This window comes from Molossus molossus, unplaced genomic scaffold (assembly GCF_014108415.1).
Source record: "Molossus molossus isolate mMolMol1 unplaced genomic scaffold, mMolMol1.p scaffold_m16_p_6, whole genome shotgun sequence".
In the NCBI taxonomy this organism is placed as follows: domain Eukaryota; kingdom Metazoa; phylum Chordata; class Mammalia; order Chiroptera; family Molossidae; genus Molossus; species Molossus molossus.
The window spans coordinates 19,126,423-19,136,641 of NW_023425399.1; positions in this window are offsets into that span (position 1 = coordinate 19,126,423).

Here is a 10,219-nt window from a genome sequence, read left to right on the forward strand (position 1 = left end):
AGGTGTCTCTGTTGGCTCACCCTGCTGGACAGCCCACAGCAAACCTGTGCCTCCTGGCCGGAGGAAGTGCCTGCTACCACTGGCTTCCTCCCTTCTCCCGGCTGAGCTCCTGGCTGCAGTGCTGCCCCTGTGGACATTTGCGCTTTCTTCCGCCCTCGCCTCCCTGTTTATTCCTGGTTGCCCACCTTTAGATGCTTCAGTGTCTGCGTCTTTGAGGCGTGCCTCCACATTGAGTAGGGAATTCTTTGTTGGGTTATAGTTGGTTAACTTGTTGAAATTTCGGGGGGGAGAGGCCAAGGGGATCTCTTACAAGGCCATTCCTCTGGCGTCACTCTGCCCCTGGGTTTTCAATGTTCCATCTCCCTCCATCTTGCCAGTCTAATCTTGTCTTCATCAGGGCCAAAACTAAGGCCAGTGTCTGGAGTTCCTGCTTCATATTAAAGCTCAGTCCTTTGGAGCCTGCACAGTCTGCTATGGGCTCCAGTTGCCTGCTAGACTCGCATGGTCACATGATATGGGCGAGGGAGAATGTGTGAACAAACGGCCCAGCGTTACCAGGTGGGCAAGAGAGCTCTTCTTTGTTCCCTGGAGATTGTATCTTCTTGGGTTTGGGAAGGACCAGGAGCTTTTTATTTATTATCATTATTATTTAATCCTCACCTGAGGATATTTTTCTATATATCTTCACACAGAGTGGGAGGGAGAGAAAGGGGAGAGAGAAAGAAACACAGATGTGAGAGGGACACATTTACTGGTTGCCTCCCTCACAACCCGCACCAGGGCTGGGGACGAACTGCAATCGAGGTACGTGTCCTTGACCTGAATCCAACCCCGAGACTCATTGGTCCGAGGGCTGACACTCTAACCTCTGAGCCAAATCAGCCAAGGGAGTAAGTGAATTTCTTTACAGAAAAACAGGACTTCCTTTTCCATGTTCTCCACCTGTGGGAATCCTTTGGCATCTCAGCTGCTGGAAGGTGTGTCATGGCCCAGTAGCACCCGCCCTCCCTCACCTGCTCCAGGCTCTGGTCTCCTCCCCCTTCCAGGTTGAGGCCCTCCTTCCTCTCCCCTCACCCCCTTCCTCCCTGGAGCAAAGACAAAAGTCTCTTTCTGCTGGGCCATTTAATGGCTGCTTTTGTTGTCTTTGTTTCTTTGGTCATGCCCCTCAAGGTATATCCTTAAACCCAGACTAATTTAAGAGCAGTTAGATAAGAAAACTTCCTACCTGGCTCCACTTGCTGGGTTTATTGTCCTGACTTTCTGCTGTCCTGACTTTGTGCTGACCTGCTGGTGGCTGGTGAAATGTTGTCATTTCCTGGACATTTTGATTGTTTGTGGGAGCGGAATATTTGAAGCCAGGCTTTCTGGAAGAGTCTCAGAGATCTGATGCTGAGTGAGTGGTCAAACTGAGGCACAGGGAGAGGCTACAGCAAGTTAGTGGTGGAGCCAGTCCTCGAGCCCTGGCCCTGGGATATACTTGACCCTGGTAGACCTTGATGCCGGGTGAACCCGGGTCATTTCCCTTCCTCTCTTGGAGCCGAGCCTAACTTCCTGTATGGGAAATGGGATTAACGGTACTATCTCCTCCCAAATGACAAAATGCTTATGCTGTGTTTTGCCTAATGTTTGGCAAATAAGGGAAAGTTGCAAAAAATGAATCTTCACTAATTATATTTTATGACTTCCTACAGTTTTTTTTTTTTCAGGTTTAAAAATACTATATATTTCCAAAATGAGCATTTATTACCTTTTTTTATTGTTGAAAGTATTACAGATGTCCTCCTTTTTTTCCCCATTGACCCCCTCCTCCCTGCTCCCGCCTCCCTTCAGCTTTCCCCAACCTAATTTCTGTGTCCACTGGTTGTGCATATATGCAGGTAAGTTCTTTGGTTTATCTCTTCCCACCCCTCCTACCCCCATCCCTCTGAGCTTTGTTAGTCTGTTCCCTGCTTCCTTGACCCTGGATCTATTTTGGTTGACAGCTTATTTTGTTCATGATGTTCCATAAATAAGTGAGATCATGTGGTACTTGTCTTTCTCTGATTGGCTTATTTCACTTAGCATAATACTCTCCAGGTCCCTCCATGTCGTCTCAAAGGGTAAGAGATCTTTCTTACAGCTGCATCGTATTCCATTGTGTACATGTACCACAGCTTTATTATCCACTCATCTACTGATGGGCACGTGGGCTGTTTCCAGATCTTAGCTATTGTAAATAGTGCTGCTATGAACATAGGGGTACATATATTCTTTCTGATTAGTGTTTCAGGCTTCTTAGGATATATTTCCAGAAGTGGAATCACCGGGTCAAATTCCAGTTTTAATTTTTTGAGGGAACACTATATTGTTTTCCACAGTGGCTGCACCAGTCTGCATTCCCACCAGCAGTGTATTAGAGTCCCCTTTTCTCCACACCCTCGCCAGCACTTGCTGTTTGATTCCTACAATTTTGTAATCTGTGCTTCACAAATTGTGTGTGTGTCTATGTGTATGTGTTTCATATGAGAAAGGCAAGCTTCTTCAGTACATCAAATCAATAGCAAGAGAATACTTACTTTTTTGCATAGAGTAGCAGGAAGCACCACAAAGAAATCTGTCATTTTTTTTTTTGGTATGTGCCCATAGTGGGGGCCGAACCCAGGACACTCTGGTCCGCAGGCCAATGCTCCAACCACTGAGCCAAACTGGCCAGGGCGAAATCTGTCCTTTTTGATAAGAGAACAAAATATATATCCACACAAAAACTTGTACGTGAATGTTCATAGAAACCTTATTCATGATAGTTCCAAACTGTAAGCAAACCAAATATTTATCATCTGGTGAAAAGACAAAATGTGTTCTAGTCTTACAGTGGAATACTACTCAGCAGTTAAAAGGAACTATACATCCACGAATTAACATAAATGAATCTTAAAAATATGCCAAGTGAAAGAAGCCAGGCACAAAAGAGTACATACTGTATAACCTATTTGTATAAAATTCTAGAAAAAGCAAAGGAATCTATAAAATGTAGATCAATTGTTGTCTGAGCTGAGAGGTGGGCAGAAGGGCTTCACGAAAAAGGGAAATGATTGAACATTTGCTAAAATTAATTTCATTTTACACTTTAAAGTGGGTAGATTTTATTTAAGAAGAGTCAACTATGGGACACAGACAAAGCACTACTGAAGAGAAACAAATGCCACAAATAGTTCACTTTAATCACACATTGAATTTAAGTTGACCGACGACTTACTTGCACAGTTCAACTATGCTCTTTGTTCAGTGGGTTTAAATTTACTTTGCCGCCATCTCAGATTGGAGACTTTTTTTTTTTTTTAATCCTCACCTGAGGACATTTTTTTTTTTTGCATTTTTTGTTCAGACAGAGCGGGAGGGAGAGAGAGGAAGAGAGAAACATCGATGTGAAGGGACACATCGAGTGGTTGCCACCCGCACGACCAACCAGGGCTGGGGACAAACTGCAACCGAGGTACGTGCCCTTAGCGGGAACCAAACCCGGGTCTCTCTGTACCGCAGGCCGACGCTCTAACCGCTGAGCCAAACCGGCCAGGGCTCAGATGGAGACTTTTTGTTGTTGCTGCTGTTGTTAAAAGTTCTTAGTTTATTAATCCTCTGGTATACTCTTACACATTTTGGCTAGTTTTTCTTTCTTTCTTTCTTTTTTTATCCTCACCCGAGGACATTTTACTATTTTTTATTCAGACGGAGCGGGAGGGAGAGAGAGGAAGAGAGAAAGAGAGAAACATCGACGTGAAAGGGACACATCCAGTGGCTGCCACCCACATGACCCAAACAGGGCCGGGGACAAACTGCAACCGAGGCATGTACTCTTAGCAGGAACCGAACATGGGTCTCTCTGGACCGCAAGCCAATGCTCTACTCACTGAGCCAAACCGGCCAGGGCTTGGCTAGTTTTTCTTGAATTTCTGTCTTGGGCACTGTTGCCTTCCCAGGATGAAGGACATCAATGACCATTTTTTTCTGCTGAAGTTGTGTGTTGGTCATGAATTTCCTGGTCCAAATAGTTACTGTGTCATTCATGATGGAGGTTGGTCTTCAAGCAGCCAGGGAGGATAAAAGCCCAGATGGAGACATTTTACTGCTCAGCATCTGACTAAACAAAATCCTTTCAAGTCCAAGGAAACTACCTAATAGTTGCCATTTAACTGAAGTGAATTCCTTTCTTTAAAAAAAAAAAAATTTTTTTTTCTTTATTGATTTAGAGAGGGAGGAAGGGAGAGGAAGACAGAGATAGAAACATTGATGAGATTGACCGCCTCCTGCATGCCCCCAACTGGGGATCGGGCCCACAACCTGGGCATGTATCCCGACTGGGAATTAAATTGGTGACCTTTTGGCGCATGGGTAGATACTCAACCACTGAGCCACACTGGCCGGGCTGAATTCCTTTCTTAAAGGTGGATTTTTACCCAACTGTATTTTTTTCCCCTCAAAGGCTAGGAGTGCTTATATTCTATTTCTGTAGCTCGCTATTCTTAGAGCAGGGGGAAGCTGCTGGAAGGTTTGGCAAGGGCAGGGACTTGGTCAAATAGGCAGTTGACTCTTGAAGAACACAGGGTTGGGCCTTGTGGGTCCACCTATATGTAGATTTTTCAACTGACCTGTGTGTATTTCAAACCCATGTTGTTCAAGGGTCAACTCTGTGTAGGTTGGGAATCCACACATGCAGAGGCTGACTGTAGTTATATATATGGATTTTTGACTTCAGGAGGTCGGTGCCCCTAACCCCTGTGTTGAAAGGGCAACTGAAAACCTGCCGTGTGGATGATGGATGAGAGGCAGGTTGGAGGAGAATCAGAAAGTCCAGTTAAGAGACTGGTGCAGCCCTGGCTGGTGTGGCTCAGTTGGTTGGAACATCATCCTGTACACCAACCAAAAGGTTGTGGGTTCAATTCCCAGTCAGGGCACATGCCCAGGTTGTGGGTTCAATCCCTGGTCAGCTACAAGGCAACCGTCAATGTTTCTCTCTCACATTGATGTTTCTCTCTTTCTTCTTCTTCCCTCCCTCCCTCCCTCTTCCTTCCTCTCTCTCTCTCTGAAATCAGTAAGAACAATCCTCGGGTAAGGATTAAAAAATAAATAAGAGGCTGGTACAGTTCAAGGAACTGTGAGCATAACATGTAGGCATTTTTGCCTGACAGGTGGGCTCAGTGGATTGAGCGTCATCCCATAGACTGAGAGGTCCCGGTTTGATTCCCAGTCAGGGCACATGCCCGGGTTGCGGGCTCTGTCCTAAGAGGCAGCTGATTGATGTATATCTCACACTGATGTTTCTATCTCTCTCCCTTCCTCTCTCTCTAAAAAATCAATAAAAACATTTTTAAAAAACATTAAAAAATATAGGCATTTTTCTGTGTATGAATTAAACTAGTGAGATGATTTGACTTTGGGTGTGGGCACACAATGCAGTATACAGATCGTGTATCATAGAAATCTACGCTCGAAACCTATATAATCTCATTAACCAGTGTCACCACCACAATAAATTTTTTAAAATTAAACTAGGATGGGTTTTTAAATAGGAGAACAAAAGACTATCACGGTGGTCCACACGAAGCCCAGAGGCCAGAGAAAGGGGCTGCAGGCCAGGCTGGGAGAGGTGGGAGAAGTCTAGGGACTTGGCTGTGGAACAGATAGCGTTTGAGGAGAGAAAATGAGAGGAGACATTGGGGAAAGAGCAGGAACCAGGATAGGGAGGAAATCAAGTCACATTTGAGCACTGAAGATGAGCATTGCTGAGGGGCTCAGGGACCCTGGCTGAGTGAATAAACTGATTCTGTTGCTCTGGGACTCTGCCGGGATGGGGAGCCAAGAACAGGCCAAGACCCTATCCTCATGTGTCGTGCTCAGTGGGGAGAGAGGACAGCCTTCTAGGACCAGTTGGGGATGGAACGGAGGGACTTTGGGAGAGGAAGTAGCCATCCCTTCATGACTCCTCCTGTGTACACTGTCCTTACCTGTTTGTCTCTTCTCACAGACCCATCTGAGAGTGGGGGATTAGTACCCAAGTGCAAGGGTCTAATCTACCTGGTGTGACTTCTGGTTCTGAAGTTCTCTAGCAGTGTGACCCTGGACAGGTTGCTTAACCTATTTATTTTTTATTTATTTTAATTTTTTAATCCTCACCTGAGGATATTTCTCCATTGATTGTTAGATTGAGTGGAAGGGAGGGAGGGAGAAAGAGAGAGAGAAACATAGATGTGAGAGAGATGCATCGATTGGCTGCCTCCCGCACAACCCCAGCCAGGGCCAGGGATCAAATGAGGCACATGCCCTTGACCGGGAATCAAACCCATGACCCTCAGTCCACGGGCCAACCCTCTAACTGCTGAGACAAACTGGCTACAACTGCTTCAATTTTTGAGCCTCAGTTTCTTCACTTGTAAAATGAGGATAATATCCTTTTTGCTCACATGTGACTTTTGCCCCCTTTCTCCCTTCCTGAAAAAATACAATTAGCAATTTCCTTGCTGCCTTGTAATGTGCCTGCATTGTGGATGGAAGGGGATGGTGCGAAGGGTGGCTCTTGGGTGCTCCAGACCAAAGAATCCCTTCATTTAAGCTCTGAGGGCTCCATGGGTCTGGGTCCGCCAGTCCCTAGAGCATTTGAGAACAGGGGGCATCTTGCAGGTCCTAAAGGCAGCTAGTGTCCAGGAAAGCAGACCGGCTGGGAATTGAATTCTTCTTCCCAAATTCTGGGTGACCTTGGAGGACCCCTAGTGGGGAAGTGTGATAACACACACCATCCTGGCAAGGAAGGATTTTCAGCTGATGTGTTTACTCTTGCTGCAGGTACCACACAGAAATCCCTTCAGTGTATTTTTGTGCTGTGGCTTGCTTTTTATTCATGTGGATGCAGCCCTGATAGTTTTCTTTTATATCACTGTGTGCATGAAATGGGCTTCATTTACCAGTAAGTTATCACTATTCACTTATGTCATTTTTATCTTAGCTTTTGGGATTTTTGTCCTTTCCAGAGCGTGTGAGTTTCTACGAGAATCCTCTGAACGGTATTACCATAACAAAAGTGTTTCTCTCCTATAGAACCACCTTAAGATTACATTTAATACGTGTATTTTAAAATTCATTGTATGTAATAGCGTTAAAAAGTAGTCCTTTCTGTGTACCAGGCCCTGTTCTGTATATTTTATAAATATAAACTTATTCAGTCTTTCTAACAACTCTATGAGGTGGGTGTTATTATCCCCATTTGTAGATGAGAAACTGGGCCTCAGAGACGTTGATAGTGTCAAATTCACGCTGCTAATAAAAGGCAAATCTAGGATTGCAGCCTAATGTTGTTCTCTTAAGTCCTCCATTGTGTTACTTCTGACGTCAAATTATCTTCCCAGCACTTTCTAAGTAAAATTGGGATGCAGTTTATGTACTTGTGTATCTTACTCATAAGCCAAAAAGTATGATACTAATAATGGAACTTAACCCCACTTAACCTCGGGTTTGAACCCCAGTTCCTCTTTAGGGTAACTTTGGGTCCCTAAAGCCTCTTCTGTAAAATGGGGGAGTCATATGAAGAATTATATGGCCCGACCAGTGTGGCTCAGTTGGATGAGCATTGTCCTATGCACCAAGAGGTCGCCAGTTCAATTCTGGGTCAGAGCACATGCCCAGGTTGCAGGCTTGATCCCCAGTAAGGGGTGTTCAGGAGGCAGCAGATAGATGTTCCTCTTTCATCAATGTTTCTATGTCTCCCTTCCACTCTCTCTAAAATCAATAAAAACATATTAGAAAGAGAATTATATGAATTGTTTACATTTCTTTCCTCAGATGTGTTCATTTATTTTACTTTTTGGTTAATCCTCACCTGAGGATATTTTTTCATTGATATTTTTAGATAGAATATAAGAGAGGGAGGGAGAGAAAGAGAGAAACATCAATATGAGACACATCGATTGGCTGCTTCCTGCAGATCGAACCTGCAACCCTTCAGTCTGCAGGCCAACGCTCTAACCGCTGAACCAAACTGGTCAGGGCTCCTCAGATTTATTTATTTATTTTCCTCATCCAAGGACATTTTGTTCCGATAGAGTGGAGGGAGGGAGAGGAACAGAGAGAGAGAGAGGAACATCAATGTGAAAGGAACACATCGAGTGGCCACCTCCCGCAAGACCCCAACCAGGGTTGGGGACGAATTGCAACCAAGGTACGTGCCCTTGACTGGAATCGAACCTGCAACTCATTGGTCCTCAGGCCGACGCTCTAACTGCTGAGCCAAACCAGCCAGGGCTGCTCAGATTTATTTTGATGCACAAAATATGTCCTGGAATATTCCCCTCCCCAACAAGCTTAGCACAGATCCACTCTAGAATGTTTTTGGCTCCTTGGAAAATATATGTGCAGTACCTTAAAATCCTCAGCATGCTTAAAAATGACATTGAAGTTATTGGGCGATAGCTCTCATTCTGCCCACCCCCCCCAAACACACACACACACATTGTTTTTAATATCTACCCATTTTACATTTAGTTCTTTGCATCAGAGTGCCGCATGGTATTCACAGCATGCGTCTACCAAAATGATCACATTTCACTTCTTCATTCCCCCTGTGACAGGCTCATAGGCTCTCCAGCACCCTGCCTTCAATGCTGTGCTGGCCCTTGGGCCATGTTTCCGGTGGACACGCTGAGCCATGAGTGCTTCACTTGTTCACAGGTGCTGTCAGGTGCTGTCCTGCCTGCTGTCTATCTCCCATCATGCAGTTTGTGAGGATTCCCTTCCTCTGTATCTTTGCTAATGTTTGGTATTATATCTCTCTCTCTAATGTCTGGCAATCTGATGAGTATAAAGTGATCTCTTGTTTCTGCTTTGCTGTCTGAACACCAGGGAAGATGATATATTATACTTGTTAGGTAGTTGAAACTTCCCTTTTGTGAATCTCCTAGTTATATGCTTTGCCCATTTGCCTATTAGATTCTCCACTTCTTGTGATATTTTAGATATTAATTTTTCATTTCATTTTAATACAGTAAAAATTCACCCTTTAAAAAAATGAATTTTAACAGATATATAATCACCACCATAATCGAGATGCAGAACAGTCAACTGAGCCAGGGCAAACTGCAACCGAGGTACATGCCCTTAGCGGGAACCGAACCTGGGTCTCTCTGAACCGCAGGCCGACGCTCTAACCGCTGAGCCAAACTGGCCAGGGCGGAATTGGTTACTTTTTATTGATGAGGATGAATGTACCACAGTCGGCTTATCCATTTACTGCTTGAAAGATATTTGCCTTGTTTCCAAATTTGTCAATTTATTTTTGATGACCTTGACGATTCTGAGCAGCACTGGTCAGGAATTTTGTGGCGTGCCTGAGCCATGTCTAACTTCATGAGCATTATGCTTCCAGTTTTGGAGGACATCCCACTGTGATGCTCAATGGACTGACCTACCAGAGCCAATGAAAGTGTTATCGGTGAAGGAGGTCTCATGGGTTGTTTGAGGTGCACCTTTTTCTGGAGTGAATTTTAAGCATCAATAATTTTTTTAAAAGTCCTCATCTGAGGATATTTTTCCATTGATTTTCAGATAGAGTGATAGAGAGGGGTAGAGAGGGGCGGAGGGAGAGAAACATCGATGTGAGACATATCGATTGGTTGCCTCCTGAATGACCCCAACCAGGGCTGGGGATTGAACTACAACTGAGGTATGTGCCCTTGACCAGAATGGAACCTGCAACTCTTTGGTCAGTGGGCTGATGCTCTAACTGCTGAGCCAAATTGGCCAGGGCAAGCATCAATAACATTTTACCTTCACTGACTCTGTTTCTCTCCCCCCATGCCATCTTTCTCTCCCCTCCCCTCCATCCCTCCCTCCTTCTCTTCCATTTTCTGACTCAGGGTTTTGGTTTTAGTCGTTGTTAAGCTATTTCCCATTGCTGGCAGCAATGATTGACAATCTATTTTTTTTTATCCTCACACGAGGACATTTTTTTCCATTTTTTGTTCAGGTAGAGTGGGAGGGAGAGAGAGGAAGAGAGAGAGCGAAACATCGACGTGAAAGGAACACATCGAGTGGCTGCCACCCTCACTACCAACCAGGGCCGGGGACAAACTGTAACCTAGGTACGTGCCCTTAGCGGGAACCGAACCCCGGTCTCTCTGGACCACAGGCTGACGCTCTAACGGCTGAGCCAAACCAGCCAGGGCTGACAATTAGTTTTATGGTCTATTTGTTGATA